Genomic DNA, 23,401 nt, shown 5'->3' with positions numbered 1-23,401 from the left:
GAACATAACGTCTATGTGTTGTCTAGGTATCAAGTCTGATGATATTCTCATGAATTCATGAGCACCCGTTTATGTAATTAAAATATGTATGCGTAAAACACACGCACGTATTTATTCGATGTACAGGGTGGAACAGAACTATACCGACAAACTGATTTCAGGTTGTCTTCAGGTTCGCATTTATTTAGAGGATGAGTAATCCCTAGAGCCACTCCATACCGAGACATTGATGGAAAAAATCCACTTGAATGAAACGAGATAGAAGCGGTGAAAATTTGGACCGAGACAGACAGACAAAAACTGCCAAATCTCGTTTCGTCTCAATACCGTTCCCATCATTGCCCAATCCTCTATTTTAGGATTCATTACCCAAATTTCGATTCGATATCTGATTCCTCAAAGATTCGGATCAGACCATCATTCGACCTACCTCGGATAATACTCCAGCAGAATCACGAGATATAGTCAGTGGCGTATAGTAATAAATTTCTTCTGGTGAACCTCAACTTTCGATAAAAGAAAAAGATTGAAGATTGTTAAGAGTACTGTACATTAACAATTGTGATTACTATACTTATAAAATGCTACTTTTGCCAGAATGGTATCCATTACATTAAACTCTCAACAAGATGGTTAGATTAAAATCAAGATATAAATAACTTTAAATCAATAATTTAAAGAATAATGTACATAAGGATTTTGTAAATATCAGAATCACTTTTGATGAAAGTACATTAATCTCGTAATCATTGAATTGTGTTTATAAGGATCTCCTCCGTGGACGTGCGGTCTAAGGCGTCATGGTTTGGATTCTGACTGCGGGGCGGCATGGGTTCGAGTCCTCCTGGGTTCGGTCTCTGGGTTCTCGGCCTGTGTATAGGACCGGTTGCAACCCGCCATCGTGAGGAAATTAGGAAGCTACGAGTGAGTAGCGTAACCCGGTCACCGATATTTCTTACAACGGCTGGGGGTTTCGACGTGCTGATCCCACGTCACCCCGTTACCGGTTGAAGATCTCCACACCTCTAAAGTTCAAATCACCAACCCTGAGACCTTCTGTAAACAAAACCACGTGCATGCAGAAAGCATTGCAAACTCATAGAAGTTAAATTATCCACACGAAAATCCAGCGTTGTTACAGGATTCATTACGTAAGGTAAAACAACGGCCAATTTGTAGTATGGGATACGCTGCCGCAAATGACGTCTCACTTTAAACCCAATGCTCTTTCTTTTGTACTTATTGCTTCACCTTACATATTACATTTGCTTTCGTATGAGCTGTAAACTGTAAACACAATTAAATTTATCTTGATTCAAAATTCAATAATTGCTACATGCGAAAATAGCAAAACTTTTATGTAGAATAATGTACAAAATTCTTATGTTAAACCGTAAATAGTGTCATTATTATTAAACTGTAAATAAACATGGCAGCTGATATTTGCAAACTATCATTTAAAAAAATGCCAAAATTCAGCTACAAAGAACAAAACAAAATATTTTAATTTATAATTATAGAGTACATTCAGTGTCTTTTATTTTCACTGGAAGAAAAGTTACTGCTTATTATAGTTTCATTTAACATACTCATCAAACATTTCCATAGTAGGTTTATATATACAGTATCAGAAACAGTAAAATGTATATTTACACATTTTTTTAATTTGCTTTAATCAAACTGTTCAATTATTTTACAGGGCCGTGTACTAGAAAAAAAATTCTATGAAAAACATATGTATGGTGCCACAAACCACACAAGCAATTGAAGCGTGTTTTTGAAAAAGTAATAGAAAACTATTTATATAAAAAAATCATCAAAGATGATTCTTTAAATAATAATCATGATTTTTATCCACCCTGCTCTCATTGTATCTACATTTACCTTAAATATGCCGGAATTTGCGAAAAACAGTAAGAATCACGTGAAATAATTTTCATTGTTTTGCAACTTAACATGCATGAAAAATGTGTTTAGCATGTCATGTTATCCTATGTTATCTACGTATACATATTATAATTTCGGACAACAGTTAATGCTTTGCAGTGTTCTTGTGATTGTGAAATTAAGATCTCATCATGCAGGGCATACACGATACAGTATTTGCCTGTAGATTGGGTTACATGTCCTGTCATTATATCAAACGAAGGTTCAGTCAACAAAAATTAAAGCCATTTTCGTCATTCAATATCCCAAAATCAGTAAAGAATAGCTACTTCTTTTAAAATTAATGCAGAACAATGTAATTGGCAACATTTCGTGAGTTCAAACTGGAAATATTCTATTATTTAATATATGGGGTAAAGAAGAAATAACGCACGTCGTTAGATAGCATCATTCGTTCAATGTTTATAAACGATGACAAATGCTAGTAACCTTTACACTGACACACCTCAATAATCCACACGCCTGATGCAAGGGACGTCCATGGACTCTTCGGTAGGTGACCCAGAGACCCAATAATAGTTTGCAGGTCGTGCACCGTCCTGTCACATGCTGCGAAGTGAACTATGACCCTGTCCAGCCATGTAACACGATGCCAAGTTGCGTAAAGACCACCCGTGCGTAAAGATTTCAACGCATTCTGCTACAGTCACATCGTTGACCTTTATAATTTCCGAGTGATTTCACAAATGGGGCTTTCGTGCCTCTGGAGGAAAGAAAGGTCAGAAGGAACTGCTCTCTGTCGCGGTCCTTCTGAGTCACCCTGTTCCGAGAAAAGCAAGCGCTTTCACTTTCTAAGAGGTGTCATTGCGTTAGGATGACGTACGTACATACAGAATATGCGCCAATGCATCAAGTGTGGCTTGGTTTGAGTCCACTTCACGCTCGGATAGCCTAATCGGGACTGGATCTACAGTTTTTAAAAAGTGGGATTCGAACAGCTGTGCCTCCAACGGGAATCGAGCATCAAGGTCCCTTGGTTACTCCACTATTAGAGAGATACGGTCACCGGCAAGAAAAAGCGACACGTAGATCCTGTAATACCCGCTTCCCTGCATGGAGTTATGTGTGTTGTCTAACTGCGATAGCCAAACTTCCAATTGAAAAAATGGTATTCAATTTGATTATCGCCTTAGAGTTAGGCAATACATACACAAAGCATTGCAGGGAAGCGGGTATTTCAGGATATACGTGTCCCATTTTTATTCCCGGTGAGTGTACCTGGATTCAATGTGACATTTGAAAATTCACAGCTGGAAAAAGTGGGAGGGGAGTTCCCAGTGATTTCTTTCGGAACATCGTAATTGTGCGTGCGTGTGCGTCATCCACCCCATCAGCGCACAGTGATGCGGATCTGTAATCTGGTTGGACCAGGGGTGCCCACAGGGGATTCATGACGCGCCTGGGTCATGGGAATTTTTGGGGGGGACAAAATTGGGGGGATCGTTTCTTTGATTGACTTGTTATTGATTTTTAGTTATGGTTATTATGTACAGTTTTTCTACCTACCTGTGGGGGATCGCTGCGATTGAGTTCAATGAAACACCACTTCTTATGTCTGTAGAATCGGTTTGGAAAGGGGGCGACGTGCTGTTCGCATTAATACAAGGTTAGTCAAGCAGACAAACTGATAAGAATAAAGTGCAATACACTAGCAATGCCAGTGAGCCTGAGCAGTTTTGTAGGTTTTATGTTAACAAACATGAAAATGAGCCAAAAGTACGTAAAGTAAACATATATTGCTTAAATATGTCTATTATATTGTCCCGCAAATTCTGTCTGACCAAAATTGAGTAAATAATTCGTCATAAAGGGGCGGCGGAGGGTGTTCTACAATTTGGGGGGAGTGCGTCACAGGCTTTGGGAGGGATGGGCGCCCCTTGGTTGGACAATAATCAAAAGAGGTGCGCATAGTGTGAAAAAGAATTTATGACATTTGCTGATAACACTGATACGTAACAAGTATTATGAATGCTAATTTCAATAAAAGTACAACATTTTTACATTAGAATGAATAATATTTTACATGGATTTTTCAACAAGGAAACGCGTTTCTCTTACTTTACACTTGACAAAGACAGTCCCTAGTAATCCTCTGCACGTTTATGTTCACATGGCAGTTATTGCGCTTATTACAAATAAAATTTGCACCACATTATACAATGTTGACACTACAATATGCATACAATCTGCAATCCGAGTCTGATAAATGGTCCACTTCTGCTTGAATAGCACACACTACTTCCTGACACTTGAGTAATAATCATAATAATAATAGTGTTTGAGTGCTCTGAACAATTTCATGGTAGTCTTCTGTACATCCTGTATCTGTGTGTTCCATCATCATTTGAGTATGTTCGTTGAAAATTGACTGAAGCTGAGAAAAGAAAAAAATCTCTCAAATTTCAGCTCAAGAGCTTTTTCATCATCCCTCATGTGCTAAGATGCAACTCAAATATGTTTGGTATTCTTTACAATAACGAAACTTTTAATACGATTCGCAAAAAAATCATAGGGAAAGGTTCCCTCTTCCTCCAACTCATGGTTTATTATTTGTATAATCATCACGTTTATCTATTTGGGGGAGCCATAGTTGATTGGGGCGGAAGCTGCCCTTGATTCCCTCTGGTGTTGTCAGTGACCTAACCCTCCGCTTGCAAGCTAAACTAACACTACTGTCACCAGCATTTTAGACAATTATGGCAGTTTCAGATAGAATTGCAACTTATTTTTGCACGTTCAAAATAATTGTTCTGCCTTTTCTGGTCATCTGATCGAAAATTCCCCGAAACACAAGTTCTGGAGCGTTAAAAAAAACCATAAGAATAAATAATCACAATGCATATATATTGAAAGATATTTTGTCTGAGTGAAGTTGTTGGAAAGTAAATGGAATTTTTCATTATGCATTTGCAGGGCACATAGTTGCAGGGTTGCTACGCGTCTGGAAAACCTGGAAAACAGGGAACTGTCAGGGAATTTTGCAGATCGTCTGGAATTTACGTGCATTTTGGAGTCTGCAAGAGAAGAAGCTACAAAATGAACAAGCAGTTCACTTCCACTTCTGGATTCGGTTCTTGTGATTCCACTCCCAAAAAAATAATCAGTTTAGAAACTTGTCTCTTTCGTTCTTATGATTGCCAGTCTTGTGCAAAATTATGGTTCCTTCGAATTTCTGTAATAAATTTTAACTTTTATAATACTAGATCGTCGTCGCCTTGTAATCAAGGTGTCCCGGGTTCGATACCTGGTGGAGGCACATAGTGGTTCGGATCCCACTTTAAACTGTAGGTCCAGTCCCAATTAGCCTTACTGTGCACAAAGTGGACTTAAAACACCAACTCAGTTAATTATTATACTAGATATTAGAAAGAATATCAAAGTAAAACTTGCAGTCCAGAACTAAAGTACATTGACAATATGATCATAATTATTGGAAAGGTTGGTGAAGATGAGGTTATCGTCTATTATTTTATAGATCTTAGTCTTGTTGGCATTTCCTATAGACTTCGTACATGCAACAAAAATGTCTCCAAATGCTGTGTACGTATAAATGTAAGCAAGAAAGCATCATTTTCTTCAACACTATAAATCCGCTAGAAAATGAAAAATTGTGTATGGTTTATGAAGATTATGTTAATTATGAACTTTGTCTGTTGTTTGTATATTGTGGAAATTTGTTACGGTGAAATAATGTACCTGTGTTACCTTACCTTGAAGGTTAGATGCACGTGATTGCAGCACCCAATACATTTTGATGTCGATTGTAATTTTACATTTTATTCTTCTAATTTTCGCGTGTGTTTGTGCGTGTAGAATGAAATTTGCTAAAAAAAATTGTGAAAGTGAATATTCATAATAATTAACGGATTATATATTGAAAAACAGAAGGTTCAAAAGCAAAAATCATAATGATAAGCATGTCTGAAAAGAAATCATTTTTGGACTTGAAATTTCATAATCAAAGAATCGGAGCTACCCTGAGGATCGTATCTCATTTCGCCTAATGGCTTATCAACACCTGTCAATCAGATCTAACAGCTGTCCGCCATTTTAGGCGAAATGGGATATCCAGTTTCGCCTAAACTGGTTGGGAGGGAAATATTGGAAGCGATGAAAATTATGACGGTGATCAATGTAAGCACCAAACGATTCGGAATATGTGCCGATGCTAATTACGAACACTCACATGAGCCAATGAGGTATTGCTCCTAAAAGGAGCATTGTCACACAGTTCAGCAGCTGGAGACGTTTGTGGTATTTTCTGTAAGATAAAAGAAAATATACACAAAGTAACATAAGCAGACATAACAGCCAATAGTCTTAGTTGTATGCTAAGCGCTAATAAGTTACGTAGAATGAAATACAACGCAAGAATATACTAAAATCTACTAAATGAACACAGTGTGTTGCAGCATCAACATAATCTCATAACCTTATGACTCCATTTCAATCTCTGACGTTTAGCCGGATTGATAACTTCAAATAGCTTCATTGAAGCTTCATTTTCTGCTTGTTCTTGTCATATATAGACCAACCTAACCAGGTGTGTAACACAAAGGAGAGCTAAGGATGAATTGCACGTATCTTCCTGCTGCGAGACCGTTAAATTTCCCTCATTTGAAATATTTCACTTTCAGTCTGTGTAGACGAAAGGGCGACCTGGAGAAACGGACGTAAAGAAAAGAGGACAATGCAATTTATCCAAAATAATTTATTGAGAGACAGGCTACTGATTTCACACAACCACACACACACACACACACACACACAAAAAAAATGCAAACTATTCTCTCACTATAAAAACATAACTTTTCAGTCAGCGTTCAAGGTACTCTTTCGTTCAATAATTTTCAACCTTTCCTGGTCATCAAACCCAATAAAGTATCTGGAGCTTGAGGCAACAAAGGTACGAATGGGTGTTAGGCCAGCATTGTGCTTTTCTTCTCGGCGTTCTTCTGTTGCAAGAAATGATTCAGCTAGTTCTCACCTCAGCATTGCGACACACTTGCAAACAGTGTCCTCTCCTCTCGCTGCTATGGAAGTAGGAGGAAGGATGAAGGGGTATCAAAATGAACTCTCCTAATTTCTTCTTGGTAATTGTTTACCTTAGGGAATTTAATGTATCTGACGTTCCTTTTATATGGAATCCATCCCAAAGATAGGGGTTATACAGCCACCCCCCTTCGAAACGTAACTAACCTTCTAGTTTTGAATTCCATTCCCATTGACAGATCTTATGTTGTGAACGTGCCCTCACCGGGATATAACCTGGAACACATTGCTTATAATGCTGCAGTGCTAACCACTATACACCTAAGTCCAAAAACAGAATTTTATTGGAGATTCCGAAGTTTTACAAATTGAATGTTTTATTCCTGTAAATTTGTCAGCCATTTTGTTTCCAACCGCAAGGGGCTTCGCCCAATCCCCCGCGCCGCACCCCTCATCATTTACTTCTTCTGCGTAATTTTTCAGCCATTTGATCTTTCTGCTGCTTTGTTTCAGGCTGCAACCCACGCAAGTCGATGGCGTAATCATCACTTAAGACATCTTGAAGCCTGTCTACAAGATGCTTCTTCCATCAGACTTTGCTAAATTAAGGCTTATTTTCCTTTTGAAGGGAGGGAAACACGCTTTTATGCAACGTCTAATTCATAGACCGAAGGTCGCCAAAAAGCACCGATTACTATTTGAAGTATAGGTTTACTGGATACACTCAATTCAATAATTTGTTTCCTCGGTTATTTTGGAGTTTTAAAGTTTATATATCCGGCTACATCTCCAGCCACGCATCTATAAATATATTTAGGGGAGGTCCGAATCAAGTGTCCCAGAAATAATAATAATGTTTAAAACAATAAAATTATAAATAAATTAAATATTAATAAGAATATAAATATAACAGCTTCCTATTTATTATCTAGTTTGCGTGTACTTAACATCGCCAAACAAGAAGAAAATTAATGTCAAATAGATAATGAATTGAATATTTATTGAATAATAAAAAATATGTTCCTCATTAATATTTTATGCATATTATCATAAGTAGTCGTGTGTATAAATCTAATTTGGTACTGTCCTTCAAAGCAGTATGATCCCAATATAATAATCCTTGTTTTTCAAGTTCATAGAAAATAAATAACCATCGATTATAGTACGTACAACAAATGCTAGAAAGCACATTTTCATTATTTTTTTAAGTACTTGATAAGTACGTCCTTGTATACATCAGAGGAACAAAAGGAGCCGACCCCAATAACAAAGACGGTTTTTTCTGTTTCATCATTATTTTTTCTTTATATTCATAAAGGATTAATCCTACCTAAACCCATCCAGGTTTCGTGGCAATTAATTCTTTATCTTGTATTCTGCTGGTGTGTATCTTGTATTCTGCTGGCTCACACCGGCCATCCGTCACAGTTTCTAGCCAGCGTTGTGGGTTTTCTCCTGAAATGTTTTTTTGAAATTAATTCCACCTAAAAAATTTTCTGAAAACGTGACATTCCCGGAAACAATACACAAGTAAATATATTTTTATACCTGTTACGTTTGTTGTTATTGAACAAAGCCATTTTAATTAGCTATGAGGTATTAATAGGTATATTTTACCATTTTAAAATCCTTGAAATGCCACACTCTAGCTTCCCCTACTTCTTTCTGATTAATTTAAAATGCGAACACTCAAAATAATGGACGTATGAACAATAGTACATTCAATTTATATGATCTAAACTAAAGGTAAATAAAATTAAAGACTAGTACATAGTGTATATGTGTATGAAATAACTTGGAATGCGTTTCTATTTTTGAACAACTTCCCCGACTAATTGGAGAGCCGCGGTGGTCTAGTCGATAGGGCGTCTGACTACCACGCGAGAGACCCATGTTCGATTCCCGGAGTGAGTGATCTAAAGTTCGCTTTTTTTTCGGCCTTTTCCCCGCATAAAGCGGCTCCGGGGCTCACCCAGCGCCTCAAAATCAATGGGTACCTGGGGCAAGAGTGGTGCTGATCACATCACTTCAAAATGGCCGAGATGGAGAATATGTGGGCCCTACTTACACATTTCCTAAATGTGCCTTCATGGTACGGTGCTATGTGCACAGGAAATCATCATTATTATTTTTTTTACCTTTTATCCCGACTAATTGGACGAAGAGGATAATGGAGATGGCAAAGAAAAACGCCAATGTCCTGCCTGGTCTCGAACCTGCAACCTTCGATGCCGACATTGCGAGAAGACAAGATAAAGAACACTGGCAAAGGTGTTACTAGGCAAATTGTCCATCACTATTTTCATTCTTTTTTAAAATTTTTAAATTCTGTGTTGATTTAAGGAATGGAATTCTGTTGAGTGAAGGAATGGAATTCTGTTGAATGCTCTGCTTATTGACGTTTTTATTTCAATTCACGAGTATCACATTGTCGAAGACATACTGAATATAGATGTTGATGGACAATTAGCTTATTATAATCTTTGCCGTTGGCGGTTCAATAATACACATCCAAGCTATTGGATTGGGTCTGTGTTATTTTCTCTCTTGTAATCTGTGCAAACGTAAATCGTTACCGTAGATCTACCCTTTTTGCCATGCCAAATCAGTACATATCAACCTGTCTGATCCTAGATGTCTGTGAGCTATACGATTTCATTGCCCATAACGAAGAATCATGGAATTGTGTATAAAGATATTATAATTGTCGTTTATAGTCGAAAATGGTACTTCAGACTTCAAGGGGTCCCCCTATTATGCTCTAACTTTCGTGTTACAACGGTCCACCATTATGCGGCTACGAATGGAGCCGAGATAATTACCAAATTTTACCACAGATGTCTCTGATTGATGCGTCTTTTGTGAGTCGGCTCCCATACATCTCGACTGTCGGCTGAATCATTCACAAGTGGAGGTTGACCTTGGAACGTGACTTGGCCCATTTGCTACGTGAAAACCTGCAGCGTCGGATCTTATTACTACGTCACACAATGACTTGCACTGCAATTCTGCATTTTTTTTTCGTCTGCAATCGAAGACAAGTACTGCGCATCTTCATGTAGTTAGGGTTTCATGGTACATTATATGAACTGCTGTTTGTTCACTTCTAAAGCAGACATAGGATATATGTACCGTAGTCAATTTCATAACCCAAATACCTATTTCTATTGATATTTTGGTTGTTTAACTACGCTTTTCTACCTCTTGGAATAATCAGGACGACGATGATGAATAATTACCTGATGAAATGGATTAGGGAACAAACATAACGAAACTGTTCATGCCTTGGCCAGGATTCGAACCCGGGAGTTTTTTCGTCGCATTGTTTTGCCTTGACCGTTCCGCCACGGAGGTATGCTAAAGAAATCACAGTAGCCTTCGAAATGCTACGAAAAAGGTATACTTTAAAATACTACCGAAGATGTCAATGATACAGTGTAAACTGGGATCCGAACCACTTCATCGGATATCGAAGATGTCAATGATACAGCGTAAACTGGTATCCGAACCACTTCATCGGATATCGAAGATGTCAATGATACAGTGTAAACTGGTATCCGAACCACTTCATCTGATATCGAAGATGTCAATGATACAGTGTAAACTGGTATCCGAACCACTTCATCGGATATCGATGATGTCAATGATACAGTGTAAACGGGTATCCGAACCACTTCATCCGATATCGAAGATGTCAATGATACAGTGTAAACTGGTAACGGAACCACTTCATCGGATATCGAAGATGTCAATGATACAGTGTAAACTGGGATCCGAATCACTTCGTCGGATATCGAAGATGTCAGTGATAGAGTGTAAACTGGGATCCGAACCACTTCATCTGATATCGAAGATGTCAATGATACAGTGTATACTGGGATCCGAACCACTTCATCGGATATCGAAGATGTCAATGATACACAGTGCAAACTGGGATCCGAACCACTTCATCGGATATCGAACCCCGGACCCCTTGATTACAAGCCGATGACGTTATCGGGAGGTTTCTCCTCCCATTCCAGAGCACATTCTCGTTCACCTGGTGATGGATGGGTGTTGGCGCTACTTTCCAGGGGAAGGGAGAGAATCCTTTGCCTTTTCCCTCTGTAATGGATGCGGTATATGCATACATATGTATAAAGGTAAAAACAAAAAGTAAAGTGCTCCCCTGTGCTTAGCACCACGCCATGAAGGCGTATAGGAGGTGTGGGGGTAACGCCCCACACTTTCTTGATCCGGTCGTGAATGGGGGTGATGTGATCAGCATCACGCCCCTGACCGCCTTTACCCCCCAGGGTTTCCCCCAGGTAACGATGTTGGGCGCCGGGGCCGCGAAGTTCCCGGATTTGAACCGGCCGGGATCGAACCGGGACCTTTAGCATGGTAGTCAGACGCGTTACCGACTGAGCCACCGCGGCCACTACATACATATATATATATATATAAAGTTATTATATGGGATACATTTTTGTTATTATATATGTATAAAAGTAAATTACTAAATATTTAAAAATGCATTATTATTATTAATAATAATAAATAAATACATACAAAGGAATTAATTTGTTACTTCAGCTAGCTATATTTAAAGTAAAAGTAAAAAAAGTAAAGTGCTCCCCTGTGCTTTGCATCACGGCATGAAGACTTATAGGAGGTGTGGAGTTAGGGCTCCACACTTTCTTGATCACGGCCAAAAGTGAGGGTGATGTGACCAGCACCACGCCCCTGGCCGCCTTTTTACCCCTGTGCACGACGCTTGAACAGGTGGGAAAAATCCCGCTTCTCCCCCGCCGGGAATGAACCCGGGTCTCTCGCATGGTAGTCAGACGCCCTAACGACAGAGCTACCGCGGCTCTATATTTAAAGTAGCAAACTAATTATTTCACTAATGGTTTAAGATGTTAATAAATTACGAAATAGTTGAAATTGTTTTATTATGTACAAGTTTTTGTTTGGTAATTGCTTTGTTTTAATATAAATCAATGAGATTTCATTGTTATGTTTGTTTTGCATTCTTGTTTTACTTTTATCGTTCTTGATTGTTATTGTTGTAGATCTGTTAATGATCTCTTGAGGAGACAAAGCATTCACACGCTCAACCACACTACTGCGTGTGTGTGTTCTTAATAAAGTATATTTGAAGTCAAATCTAATTGGTTATCTTCTGTTGTTATAATAAAAGCTCCAACCGGGAATTTTGTGTGTGTGTGTGTGGGGTGGGTGGGTTTGAGGAGGCCAAGTCTGTTGAAGGGGGCTTTCTACTTGTAAGCATTTTTCTTAACATTTATGCCACGACCAAAACGTTACCGTGTAAAGTGAAAAATCTTGTGGTATTTAAAATGCCATGGCATATTTCATGGCATTTCTCAAGGATAGAAACGGTCCTATTTCTGTAGCATTTTTGGTAGCGTAACCAATCAGAAGCGAGCTCTAGGTCACGGGTGCAGATGAAATGGCGGACGAGTGAGATCTAAGTAACGTATCACTTCACATTTTTAAAAGCCGATAACTGTTCAACCGAGAGGAATAACGTTTACTATGAAAAGGTTTTAGGTACAAAGCAATGGCGTTGCTTAAATGCATACTTTATAACGTATACAGTACACGTATGGAAGAATATTTTAGTTGTTTCAATCGTTAACACCGTACACTCACCATAGATGGTGTAACTCAATGTGCCTTTCGTGCTGTGCAAAGACGTATTTAGGGGGGCCCGGAAAGACTTACCAAGTACTAATGTAAAGTAATGAAAATGTACTTTTTAGCATTTGTTGTACTGTAATCGATGGCTAGTATTTCCTATGAACTTTGAAAACAAGGATTATTTATATTGGGATCATATACTACTTATGAAAATATGCGTAAAATATTAATCAGGAACATCCTTTTTATATTATTATATAAATATTTAATTAAAATTAAATTTACATATTTTAATTAATCTTTAACATTTAGACATTACGGACCTCCCCGATGGCGTAGTGGTAACGTCATCACCTTGTAATTAAGGGGTCCCGGGTTCGATACCCGGTGGAGGCACATGGCACAGTGGTTCCGATCCAGTACCGATTAGCCTTCCTGTGCATAAAGTGGACTTTAAACAACAAATCAATCAATCAATTTAAACATTACAGTAAAATCTCGTTAATACGGACCCCGATAAGACGGACTTCCCTTAATCCGGACAGGCAAAAGGAAAAAAAAGCAGAATGCAAGGTTTTTGATGTGGCTAGAAGTCAACAAGAGAACTTCCCAAAGAAAAGGCAGTCAACCACTGATGAAATTCTGTTTCCCGCAAACTTTGTACTGTACTGTATAGTGTATTTAGGCCTATGCTCTTTCAATACACAAGAATAAACGTGTTGTGTTGCTATAAACCTAGTTTTAATGCACTTTCTACTGTTCTTTTAGGTTATTTCAGGTTATTTCATTTAATCCGGACTTTCGTTAAACCTATCAACTTATCCCCCATTAGTCCGGATTAACGAGGTTTGACTGTATTTTTAAGACACTTGGTTCGGACCTCCTCCAAAATTTATTTCTAGATACGTGCCTGGTGCTGTGCTGTATATATTATACATTGTAATCGCAAACGCTAACCGAAATGGTACATGAAATGCTTCCGGGTAAATTACTATGTGCTATAAGATTTTTGGAAGCATGTATGCTAGCAGAAATACTAAAGGAAATGCTTCCTTCTGAAGTGGGCATAAGCGTTGCAGCGCTCTGTTCTCCCCGCTGAAGCTAAACCTGTGGAGTTCACCTGAGGTGCAACGAACGAACGCAAGATTCGTGACCAGGATTTGCATTCCTTCGCAAGCTTGCCACGTCGCTGCGGTCTTTCGTTTTCGTCTGGCCGCCGTCACATACTTTGAAATTTCGCATCATAATGAGGACGACCTTGACCGAGATGACGTCACCGGTTGCGATGTCAACTTCCGTTGGACGAAATGTGAGGGGTGAGTATTTTATTGCTCCCTGACCATTTCGGCGGTTACACTTGATCCCCATACAATGCGGAAACACAGCAGCACCCTGAAACACAAATTAGAGTGAAAATCGTCTCTGAACGGTTGGATTGGCAGATGTGTGCATGAGAAGGTACCCAAAAAGCCAACGTCACTTCTACGTAGTGCACCAACTGCAATGTTGCAGGCCAAGGAGGATCTGGCGCCTGGATTTGATTGATTGATTGATTTGTTGTTTTAAGTCCACTTTATGCACAGAAAGGCTAATCGGGACTGGATCTGCAGTTTAAAGTGGGATCCGAAGCACTATATGCCTCCATCGGGTATCGAAACCGGGACTTTTTGATTACAAGGCGACGACGCTACCACTGCGCCATGGAGGAAGCCCTCTCTGGCGCCTGGACTCGCAGCCCCAACCCACTGTTGGGTTTTGTGGATCATCCATATGGGTTTGTGTGAAGTCCACTTAATATTATCACTATTCATCCCCGTTGTCGCGATAAGCCAAAAATGGCAGAAAAACGACGTAATCTTCTATATATATATATATATATATATATATATATATAAAAAAATGGATGTATGTGTGCGTGTATATATATATATTTGTTTGTTCCGGCATAACTCTCGAACGCCTGGAGCAATTTCAACCAAACTTGGTACGCGTATCACTTACAACCTGGAAAGAAATACTGTTGGGGTAAGACACCCCTGGCACCCCTAGGAGTGTGGGATGGGAAGGGTAAAAATAATCGAGAACCACCGATATTAAATTCAGCACAAAGAGACATCCGTGACTCTATGCAATCTGCACAACGATAGTGTTTCTCGGGTTGTCTAACATTCAGGCTGTGTTGCGAATGGAATCCATAGTTTTAGTGACACTCCCATGCGGTCCAACACCTATCGCCATGGGGGGTGAGAGGGGGTGAAGAATAAAATGCCACAAATGACCTAGATTAGTGTCGAATCCATAATTTTCGGAGTCGCTAAGCTAATTGGTGACATTCACGATCACATTTAAATTAGTTACATTTTACACTATAGTTAGAATTCATTATTTTCCTGTCTAATACAAGATTGGGATAAATAAATAACCGGGCAACGTCGGCTAATCAGCTAGTATAAACTAAATCAGCACTAGCAGTAAAGATGTGTGCATGCACTGGAGTAATGTCAATTTATTTCCAGAGGGGAAGATGCTAGGAAATTTTTCTTAGCCGAATGTGGAAATCGGTATTAGTGAAATACATCATGGTAAGGTACAGTATTCCGTGCATATAGCACCGTGAACGTTTATAGAGGATATGTAGGTAGAGCCCCACACATTCTCGATATCGGCCATTTTGGAGGTGATGTGGTCAGCACCACGCTCCGGCTGCCTTTACTCCCCAGGGTTGCCCCTAGGTACCTATTTATTTGAGGCTAGGTAAGCCCCGTAGCCGCTTTATGTTTAATCGTCACAGTATGCATTATTGGAGTGTGGGAAACCCACATTGGTTGCGTGAAGTTAAACGTCATTGGTCGGTTAACGTGTGGTGTGGAATAATAGGCGACAAACTGATTGGTCAACAACGGATCAACAAATGTATTGAAGTTCGAGGACATCATTTCGAGCATTGCATGGAATAATTCCATCTAGCACCCCGATGGTGAGAGGCGAACGGACGGCGCCATCTATCTATCACGAATGGAACAAAATGTGTCGGACAAAAACCTACGTATTTTCGAACGTCGAATACGAATCTGCAATGAAAAACAGGGGTTCCCTTTTAGCATTTCAAGGTTGCCCCCCGAGCTTTCGCTCCCTGCCAGTGCTTTATTCTGCATGTTACTGCGTTTAACGTTGGTATCCCAAAAATTGCTCATATTTTATGATGCTATCTTAAATATATATTTAAAAACTCAAGTAAGTGTTAAAATAAGGAGTATGATACCTTGCTACAAAGGGTCATTTCGGTCGTCCATTACTATTACAGAAATCCTATTGGCATTTCACCAAAGCGACTGGCTGACGCTTCGCTAAGTTAAAACTTAATTTCTTCCTGTACGCACAGAGCAGATGCGTGTCGGTTGACACACATGCTGACTCCAGTATCGCATCAAAGTACATAAACTGTTAATGAATCACTTATCGTCAGGGTGGATAAAATCATGATTTTTATTTTTTAAAAATCATTTTTGATGATTTTGTTATTTAAATCGATTTTATTTTAAAAAAAGGCTTAAAATTGCTTGTATGTTTTTTTGGCACCATACATATAGAAATGTTTTTCTTTTATCCAAATGCTATTTCTGGTAAACGGTTCAGTAAAATATTTGAACAGTTTGAGCAAATAATAAATTGTATGTACATTTTTGTGTTTCCGGTTCTGTATACATGAACCTACTACGGAAATGTTTGTTGAGTGTGTTAATGAAACTATAATAATTTGAGTAACTTTTCTTCCAGTGAATAAAAACATTCTTAATGTACTATATAATTGTAACTTTTGTAGCTGAATTTTGGCAAGTTTCTTCATGATAATTTGCAAAAATATCAGCTACCATGTTTATTTACAGTTTAATGGAAATTACACTATTTATGGTTTAACATGATTAGTATTTTGTATATTATTCTACACAAAATGTTTGCAATTTTTGCCTATAAAAATTATTGCATTTTAAATCAAGATAAATTTAAGTGTGTTTAAAGTTTACATATTACATTTCATTTCGTATGAGCTTCACTCCATCAGTAAATATATTTTGTTTCCTTTCTTGGAGCCAATTAAAACGTAATTAAATGATTACGAGATTAATGTACTTTCACCCAAAGTGATTGTGATATCTACAAAATCTTTATGTACATTATTATATAAATTATTTAATTGAAGTGAATTAAATCAGTGATTCTTCTAAAAAAAAAAAAAGATCACGTGATTTAAATCGCGATTTAAATCAATCCAACTAGCTTATGGTGCATCAAAATTCACAGAGAAATACACCACACTGTACATTTTTCATTCTCCGCTGTGATCATGCAGGATTTTTTTCAAACGAAACTAAAAATTTCAGATTTAACTATGTATTGATGCACCAAACCTGCATCCACCTTGATTTGATGCATTCGATGGAGATATTTTAGAATGAACAGTCTTGGAATTTTATTCCGCATTTATTTGAAATTCTGTGTACTGGCCAGTTTGAAAATACTGTAAATACTTTTTACAACATGAAAAGTAGCGTTATTCTTTTCTTTTTCCTCTGGTAAGACATCAAAATTGTTGTTTTTAAGTCGTCTCTCTTATGAAGGGACGCTAGTGGCAACGCTACGTGAGAGCGATAGTTTGTTGTGTGTTGGGGTGCATACATACAAGTTGGATTTTAAGCGCTTATAGCGCAGAAAGTAAGCGCTTTCTGAGTTTTGTAGGCTTCTGCTCAGTGATGGCGGTAAGGATTTCATTATCCATCCTGTTGCAAAAAAGGGGTGAGACGACATAGTCATTGAAGTTGTTTTTGGACACCCTGTACACGCACACACACATACATATACGTACATACATACATGTGGTCTAGTAGGTACCGCGTCTGACTGCCACGCGAGATTCGATTCCCGATCTGAGGTCGGAATTTTTCAGGCCTTGTCCACGCATAAAGCGGCTCCGGGGCTCACTCAGCCTCAAATCAATGGGTACTTGGGGGCAACCCTGAGTGATAGAGGCGACCTGAGCATGGTGCTGATAACATCACCTCCAAAATGGCCTAGGTTGAGAATGTGTGGGGCCCAACCCCCAGCCCCCCTGAATGTGCCTTCATGGCACGATGGTACGTGCGTTCATTTCGATCTTCAGCCGAGAGATCGGGAGAAGCGTGGCGGCCGGCGCTGACGGAGATTTGCAGCCTGTAATTCCCGCTTATTTTTATGGACATATGCAGACATTTATATAAATATTGCAAAACGAGCACTAACCTGTGTTATAACTCACAAATGTTCTTCTGTAATTCATCCAAGTTCTGCCCTTAGATAAATACGCTTTACAAACTATGTTAAGAGCGACAGATAATAAAACATTTTAATCATAGTTTTGACCAGTAACGTCCGGCTTAAGTTTATATCCTTGAATGAGTTTTGTGTTGATGGGGATCGTTTGGAGGTTTCGAATGTGCAACACTGTATCAAGATTACGCTGCAGACGAAACCGTTAAAAGTCAATGGTTTTCGTGAGCTTCCTTGCAATCCGAAATCTCCGAGCTCGAGTTTTTTGTTCCTTCGCTCGCGACTAGATGAAGACAGCTGTGAATATAGTGGCGAGCAGATGTAAACCAAGAGCGTGTTAATTTCGTACTGTCCGCAAGAGTGTTATCCTTGGTTACTTGCCGTTACTTGTTTGTGTTATTGCAGTGTGTATGTGTATTGTGTCATCTTGTCCTTAAATTACGAGAAACTGGATCGTTAAATTTTAAAACACCTAAGCAAAAACGACGGATTCTAACCGAAGGAAAAGTCGATGAAATTGGTGCAGCGTTAGAACGTTCTCCAAACAAACCTCTACGCCGTGTTTCACAAAAGATGGGCGTGTCAAAATCATCAGCACATACAACCACTAAGCTACTAGAATTAAAACCGTATTCTTATAACACAGGTTAGTGCTTGTTTTGCAATATTTATATAAATGTCTGCATATGTCCATAAAAATAAGCGGTCATTACAGGCCGCAAATGTCGGCATCTCCGTCAGCGCCGCCCGCCATGCTTCTCCCGATCTCTCGGCTGAAGATCGAAATGAACGCACGGTATATGCACGGGGAACTTTACGCCTTACCTTCGCAATTACAATTTTTAAAGGTTTTTCTTAGGTCCCTAATATTAAGAAACAAGATGCCCCCCGCCGCAAATGGAAATTAATTCAATGTTTATGCTCTCCACAATATCAGAAGAAATCAGCGCGTATGACTGAAACCAGCCCCCCTCCCCCCCTCCTTTAATGTGCTCACCCATGCTTGCTTGCATGTGGATGTAGAGGTCGAACACGTTTTAGTTGCAACGCACGTCACGTATGCGTTCCTTCCACCAGATTGTCTCACGTCCACCGCAACACCTTGTCGAGCTGCTTCGTGACTCTATCTTCAGTCTTCGCGAAACATGACGTATAGCCGCGTGCGCTTCTATTAATTAATATGACCGGTCTTGTTCAGCATGTGCACACGCGCGACCGACAAAACATAACAAGGTTTAAATATGGTGCTGTCACTTATTGTCAGCTGATTACAAGCAAAACTGCTCGAGCGTAAATTTCGTAAATTTAGCCTTTTTTTTACTCTGTTTTGCAGTTTCTTCCCCTCGAGATTTCTAGAATGCTGGGAAGAATGGCATATTTGTATTTTTGGCATTAACGTCACTTTTCTGTCATCTTGAGTAGTCGCGACGAACTCTTGACATCAGTGTGTAAATAGATAGACCTCGGGTTTTAGGTTTTAATCTATTTTTTCACTTACAGGTATGTAAGAAATAATAAGTTATGTCAGCGTTTCGTTAAAAAACGCAACAACTGATGAAGTGTTATAGTGCCTAAAAGAAACTATTTTGCTTGTTAGAACCTAGAGGTTTATGTGGCCTAAATCGAACCTTTCTTTAGGTTTTTATATATTTTTGAAGGTTCTACAGGCTTTTTATGCCACACAGAGGCATTTGCTTTGTTTGGTCACGTAAAATTCAATGACGAACATGTTTGAAACGTACTCTCTGTCGATTTCCCTTCCTCCAAGTCCATGGTGATTTTTCAAAGCTCTAAACAAAGCAAAATGTCTGGTGCCACTGTTACCTGTACAATCCAAAGTGTTCTGATCTGTGTGGTCTTGCTCACTTTCGCATCACTTCGGTGCTTTGTGGCATTCACGCCTTGCAAACTAACATTTCAGCATTGAAGTTTGCAACACTAACTATGTTTTTGTTGAAAGATTATTTTCAGCATATAACATGATCCTCACACACAAAATTGCGGAATTTGACTGTGAATAACATGAGAAAATATTGTTGCCTAACTATACAGCGAAGAGTGGTAAGTTCTGCCATCGCCGTAGGGTTAGGCAACACACACAACGTTATGCAAGATAATGCTTATTTCAGGACATAGGTGTCCCATTTTCATTGCCGGTGACTATACCTAATCAGCATTTTTCAGGAATTTTGAACTACTTTGTTTTTTTTTTAACCTACTTCAGGAATTTTCGAGGCTTTCTTAAGATTTTTAGGACCCATTTCAGGATTTTTAGAACCTATTTTATGGGTTTTCGAACCTATTTTAGGATTTTTAGTGTAACGTTGGCCCGGGCGTGGTGCTGATCACATCACCCCCACCTTCGGCCGTGATCAAGAAAGTTTGAGGCCCTAACTCCACACTCCCTATACGCCTTCATGGCGTGATGCAAAGCACAGGGAAGTTTACTTTTATCGTGTTCTGCTGGGCTTCGAGCGTACACCTCTCGTTTTGCCTGTTCGAGCGAAGAAGTTGTCGATTGATTGATTGCGTTGGTGTTTTAATGTCCACTTTATGCACAGTAAGGCTAATCGGGACTGGACCTAGAGTTTAAAGTAGGATCCGAACCACTATGTGCCTCCACCGGGTATCGAACCCGGAACCCCTTGACTACAAGGCGACGACGCTATCGCTACAAGTTTTCAATTCCGTACGCTATCTAGCGTTGTCCGTGCGAACTATTGCTCGAGCAAGAACCCCTCGTTTATGCACTCTGGCGTGTAAAGTGTTGAAACAACGAGGAGGGTAGATAGATGTGGTGGTGGAAGAACTCAAAATTAGCACGGACAGAAAAGACGAACATGTAAGGATTTTATGTAAAAACCTCATCGGTGTATGCCGTATGGCAATGTACTTGTATGTACAGTCATGGAAAAAGATCCTTTCCCCACATAGCCTTAATACCAGAAGTCTTCTGGGGGAAGTATTTCTTTCCACGCTTGTACAGCCGCAATGCAATGGTTCATATGAGAAATAAACCTCTATTCTATTCTACCTAAAAAAGTCAATCCCCCCCCCCCCAACCCCGCCAGGCTCTACCTGAGAACAAAGTAAACACTTGAATTAACGTTCAGAAATCCAGTAGAAGGGGTAATATAGAAATTAATCACCTGCAATCCTAACCTATACCCTGTCCCAAGAACCTGTTGAGCAACGCCGAGCAAGACAGTAGAGAAGGGGAGAATGCGAGTCGGCGAAGTAGTACGCTGTGCTGCAAAAGGTTGGTAGCTATGGTCACGTTGCCCCCTCCCTGTAATATACAGCGTGTCCACAAAAACATTCCGTGATTGTAAACGACCACAAAATTTTAATTATGTACATTACGACATTTATACCGATACCATTCGAAAGAGCAGCTCAAAGAATTTTAGCAGATGTGTAATTGTTGGCGTTAACTACAACAATAGATGGCATAACAATAAAAGAATGAGAAAAGGGGGAAAATAGCCAAAAGTAGCAGAAAAACACATTTTAGGATGTAAAAGAAAATTAATGAAATGGACAGTTTGCACGGTAATACTCCATGGATTCCACTGTACAAACCTAAACATCCAGTAAACATGAACAGTAACACAATTTGCTTCTAACAACAATGCCATTTACAATAACACATTAACAATCCACAGATCTTTTGGTGTGTTCCTTCTCGTCCACCATTACATTTCTTCTTTTTCTTCTTCTTATTATTATTTCAAGTTTCTTTGCAACACTCATTCATACAGCATTGTACAGTGGGATCCATGAGTATTACCGTGCAAATTGTCCATGACTATTTTCATTATTTTTTCTCTTACTTCCTAAAATGTGTTTTTCTGCTAGTTTTGGCTATTTTTTCCTTTTTTTCATTATTTTATTGTTATGCCATCTATTGTTGTAGTTATTGGTAAAATTCTTTGAGCTGTTCTTTCGAATGGTATCGATATAAATTTCGTAATATACATAATTAAAATTTTGTGGTCGTTTATAATCACGGAATGTTTTTGTGGACACGCTGTATTTCACTTTCACGCGTTTATTGGTCCAGCCCTCTTGAGTCACTACTTGCGCAGACACTCGTTTCCGTTCGGTTGCTCCAGAGATTGCAGGGACAGAGTGTAGTATACGAAGGTCGAAATCTTGATATGACTGAATATCCCGCAGGCAACTTATAGTACACGTTGTTCCTATTATTAATATACAATGGCACAATTTGAATTGACATCTATTTGACAGGTTTGATACTCAGAGAAATGTCGAAATATGGAAAGAGTATTTACTGCTGCCCTCTCCTTTAAAATTTCTTGAATTCGAACGCCACTGTTTCGGCTCTATGCTTGGCATGGCGAGAAAGATGAAGGAGAGACTAAATCATACACAATATTCGGGATTCGAACCCGGGTTACGTTTCTTCTTCTTTTTTATACACCACGTTTTAGCTGTTCTAGATCTCGAAATCCCCAAATGGTTAGCAAGGAAAGAAAGGCTAAATATATTTGTTCAATCATGAAAATGAGACTGTAGAATTAAGAAAGAATTTTAGCACAAAGCAAAAGAGTCAAGAGAGGCTCTTGCTTCTTCCGTGGCCTAGACTTCAAGTGTGTCTCAACTGCAGTTGCTAGCCTTGACGTTTTTAATGAATGTGTCGTTGTCTCAATTGAAAAGCTTCATGACCGAATGCAGCATTCGTCGGCCATTTACAATTTAGTCATGTTCCATTTAGTTATGTGAGGGCAAGTCACGAAGTAAACGGGAGAATCATATGCTGTACAAACCAGTAATCTCATGGCTGCTAATTTTACATAGCTTCCAGTGTTTGCCAATCACCTGGCAGCGAGAGGTTTTTCGAAATCAGTGTTGCTCACCCAACATCATTAAAATCAAATGAATTATTTAGTTCTCAGTTAGCCATCGATTTTCCAAATAGTGTCAGTTGGAATTGTTCGGTGTTGAAAATGTAAGATGACACTTTCCAAATCAATCTAATATTGTTCGCCTTAGGAGACTACAAGATTTCATTGTATCCAGTGGCAGACCACTAATATAAACCTAATTTTATATTTGTCAACAAAGCTAGACATAACCAAGCTATTGCTCTTCAAGATTGTGCCATAATGCATTCATTAATGTTAAATTTCAAGGTACACATTCATTAATGTATAAGGTTTAAGAAGTTAGAAAGGTGATTATTGGTAAAATTATTAGGATCGGGGCAAAGTTGGCCTTAGAGGGTGGCATCTCGGGCACTCGCTCGAGGCCCGCGCATCAGGGGACCCTGCACCAGGACAGTCCCATACAGAATAAAAATATTTATCCTCATTGGCAAAATTCAATATAAAGAAATGTTTGTAATGTGGTAATTTTGTTTTACAATGCGTAAAAGTATGACTCAAGAAGTATTTTCCAAGCATTGAAAGGATTTGGATATAAAATTAAGCCATGGGGAATGTCTCTATATTCATGGCAATGGTTAATGTTTAGAACTGATCAACACGTGCAT

At 39.0% G+C, this 23,401-nt stretch overlaps 1 protein-coding gene across 1 annotated transcript in view; it reads left to right on the top strand.

Moving 5' to 3' along the window:
* Positions 1 to 23,401, top strand: part of Lmpt (four and a half LIM domains protein limpet) — a 718,337-nt gene that overhangs the window by 22,902 nt on the left and 672,034 nt on the right. The gene's annotated exons all lie outside the window — the stretch shown is intronic.

The sequence above is a fragment of the Lepisma saccharinum genome, chromosome 16 (assembly GCF_977018435.1).
Source record: "Lepisma saccharinum chromosome 16, izLepSacc3.1, whole genome shotgun sequence".
NCBI lineage: Eukaryota > Metazoa > Arthropoda > Insecta > Zygentoma > Lepismatidae > Lepisma > Lepisma saccharinum.
Note: the sequence above shows the minus strand (reverse complement) of the source record. Positions and strands in the feature narration are given on the sequence as shown.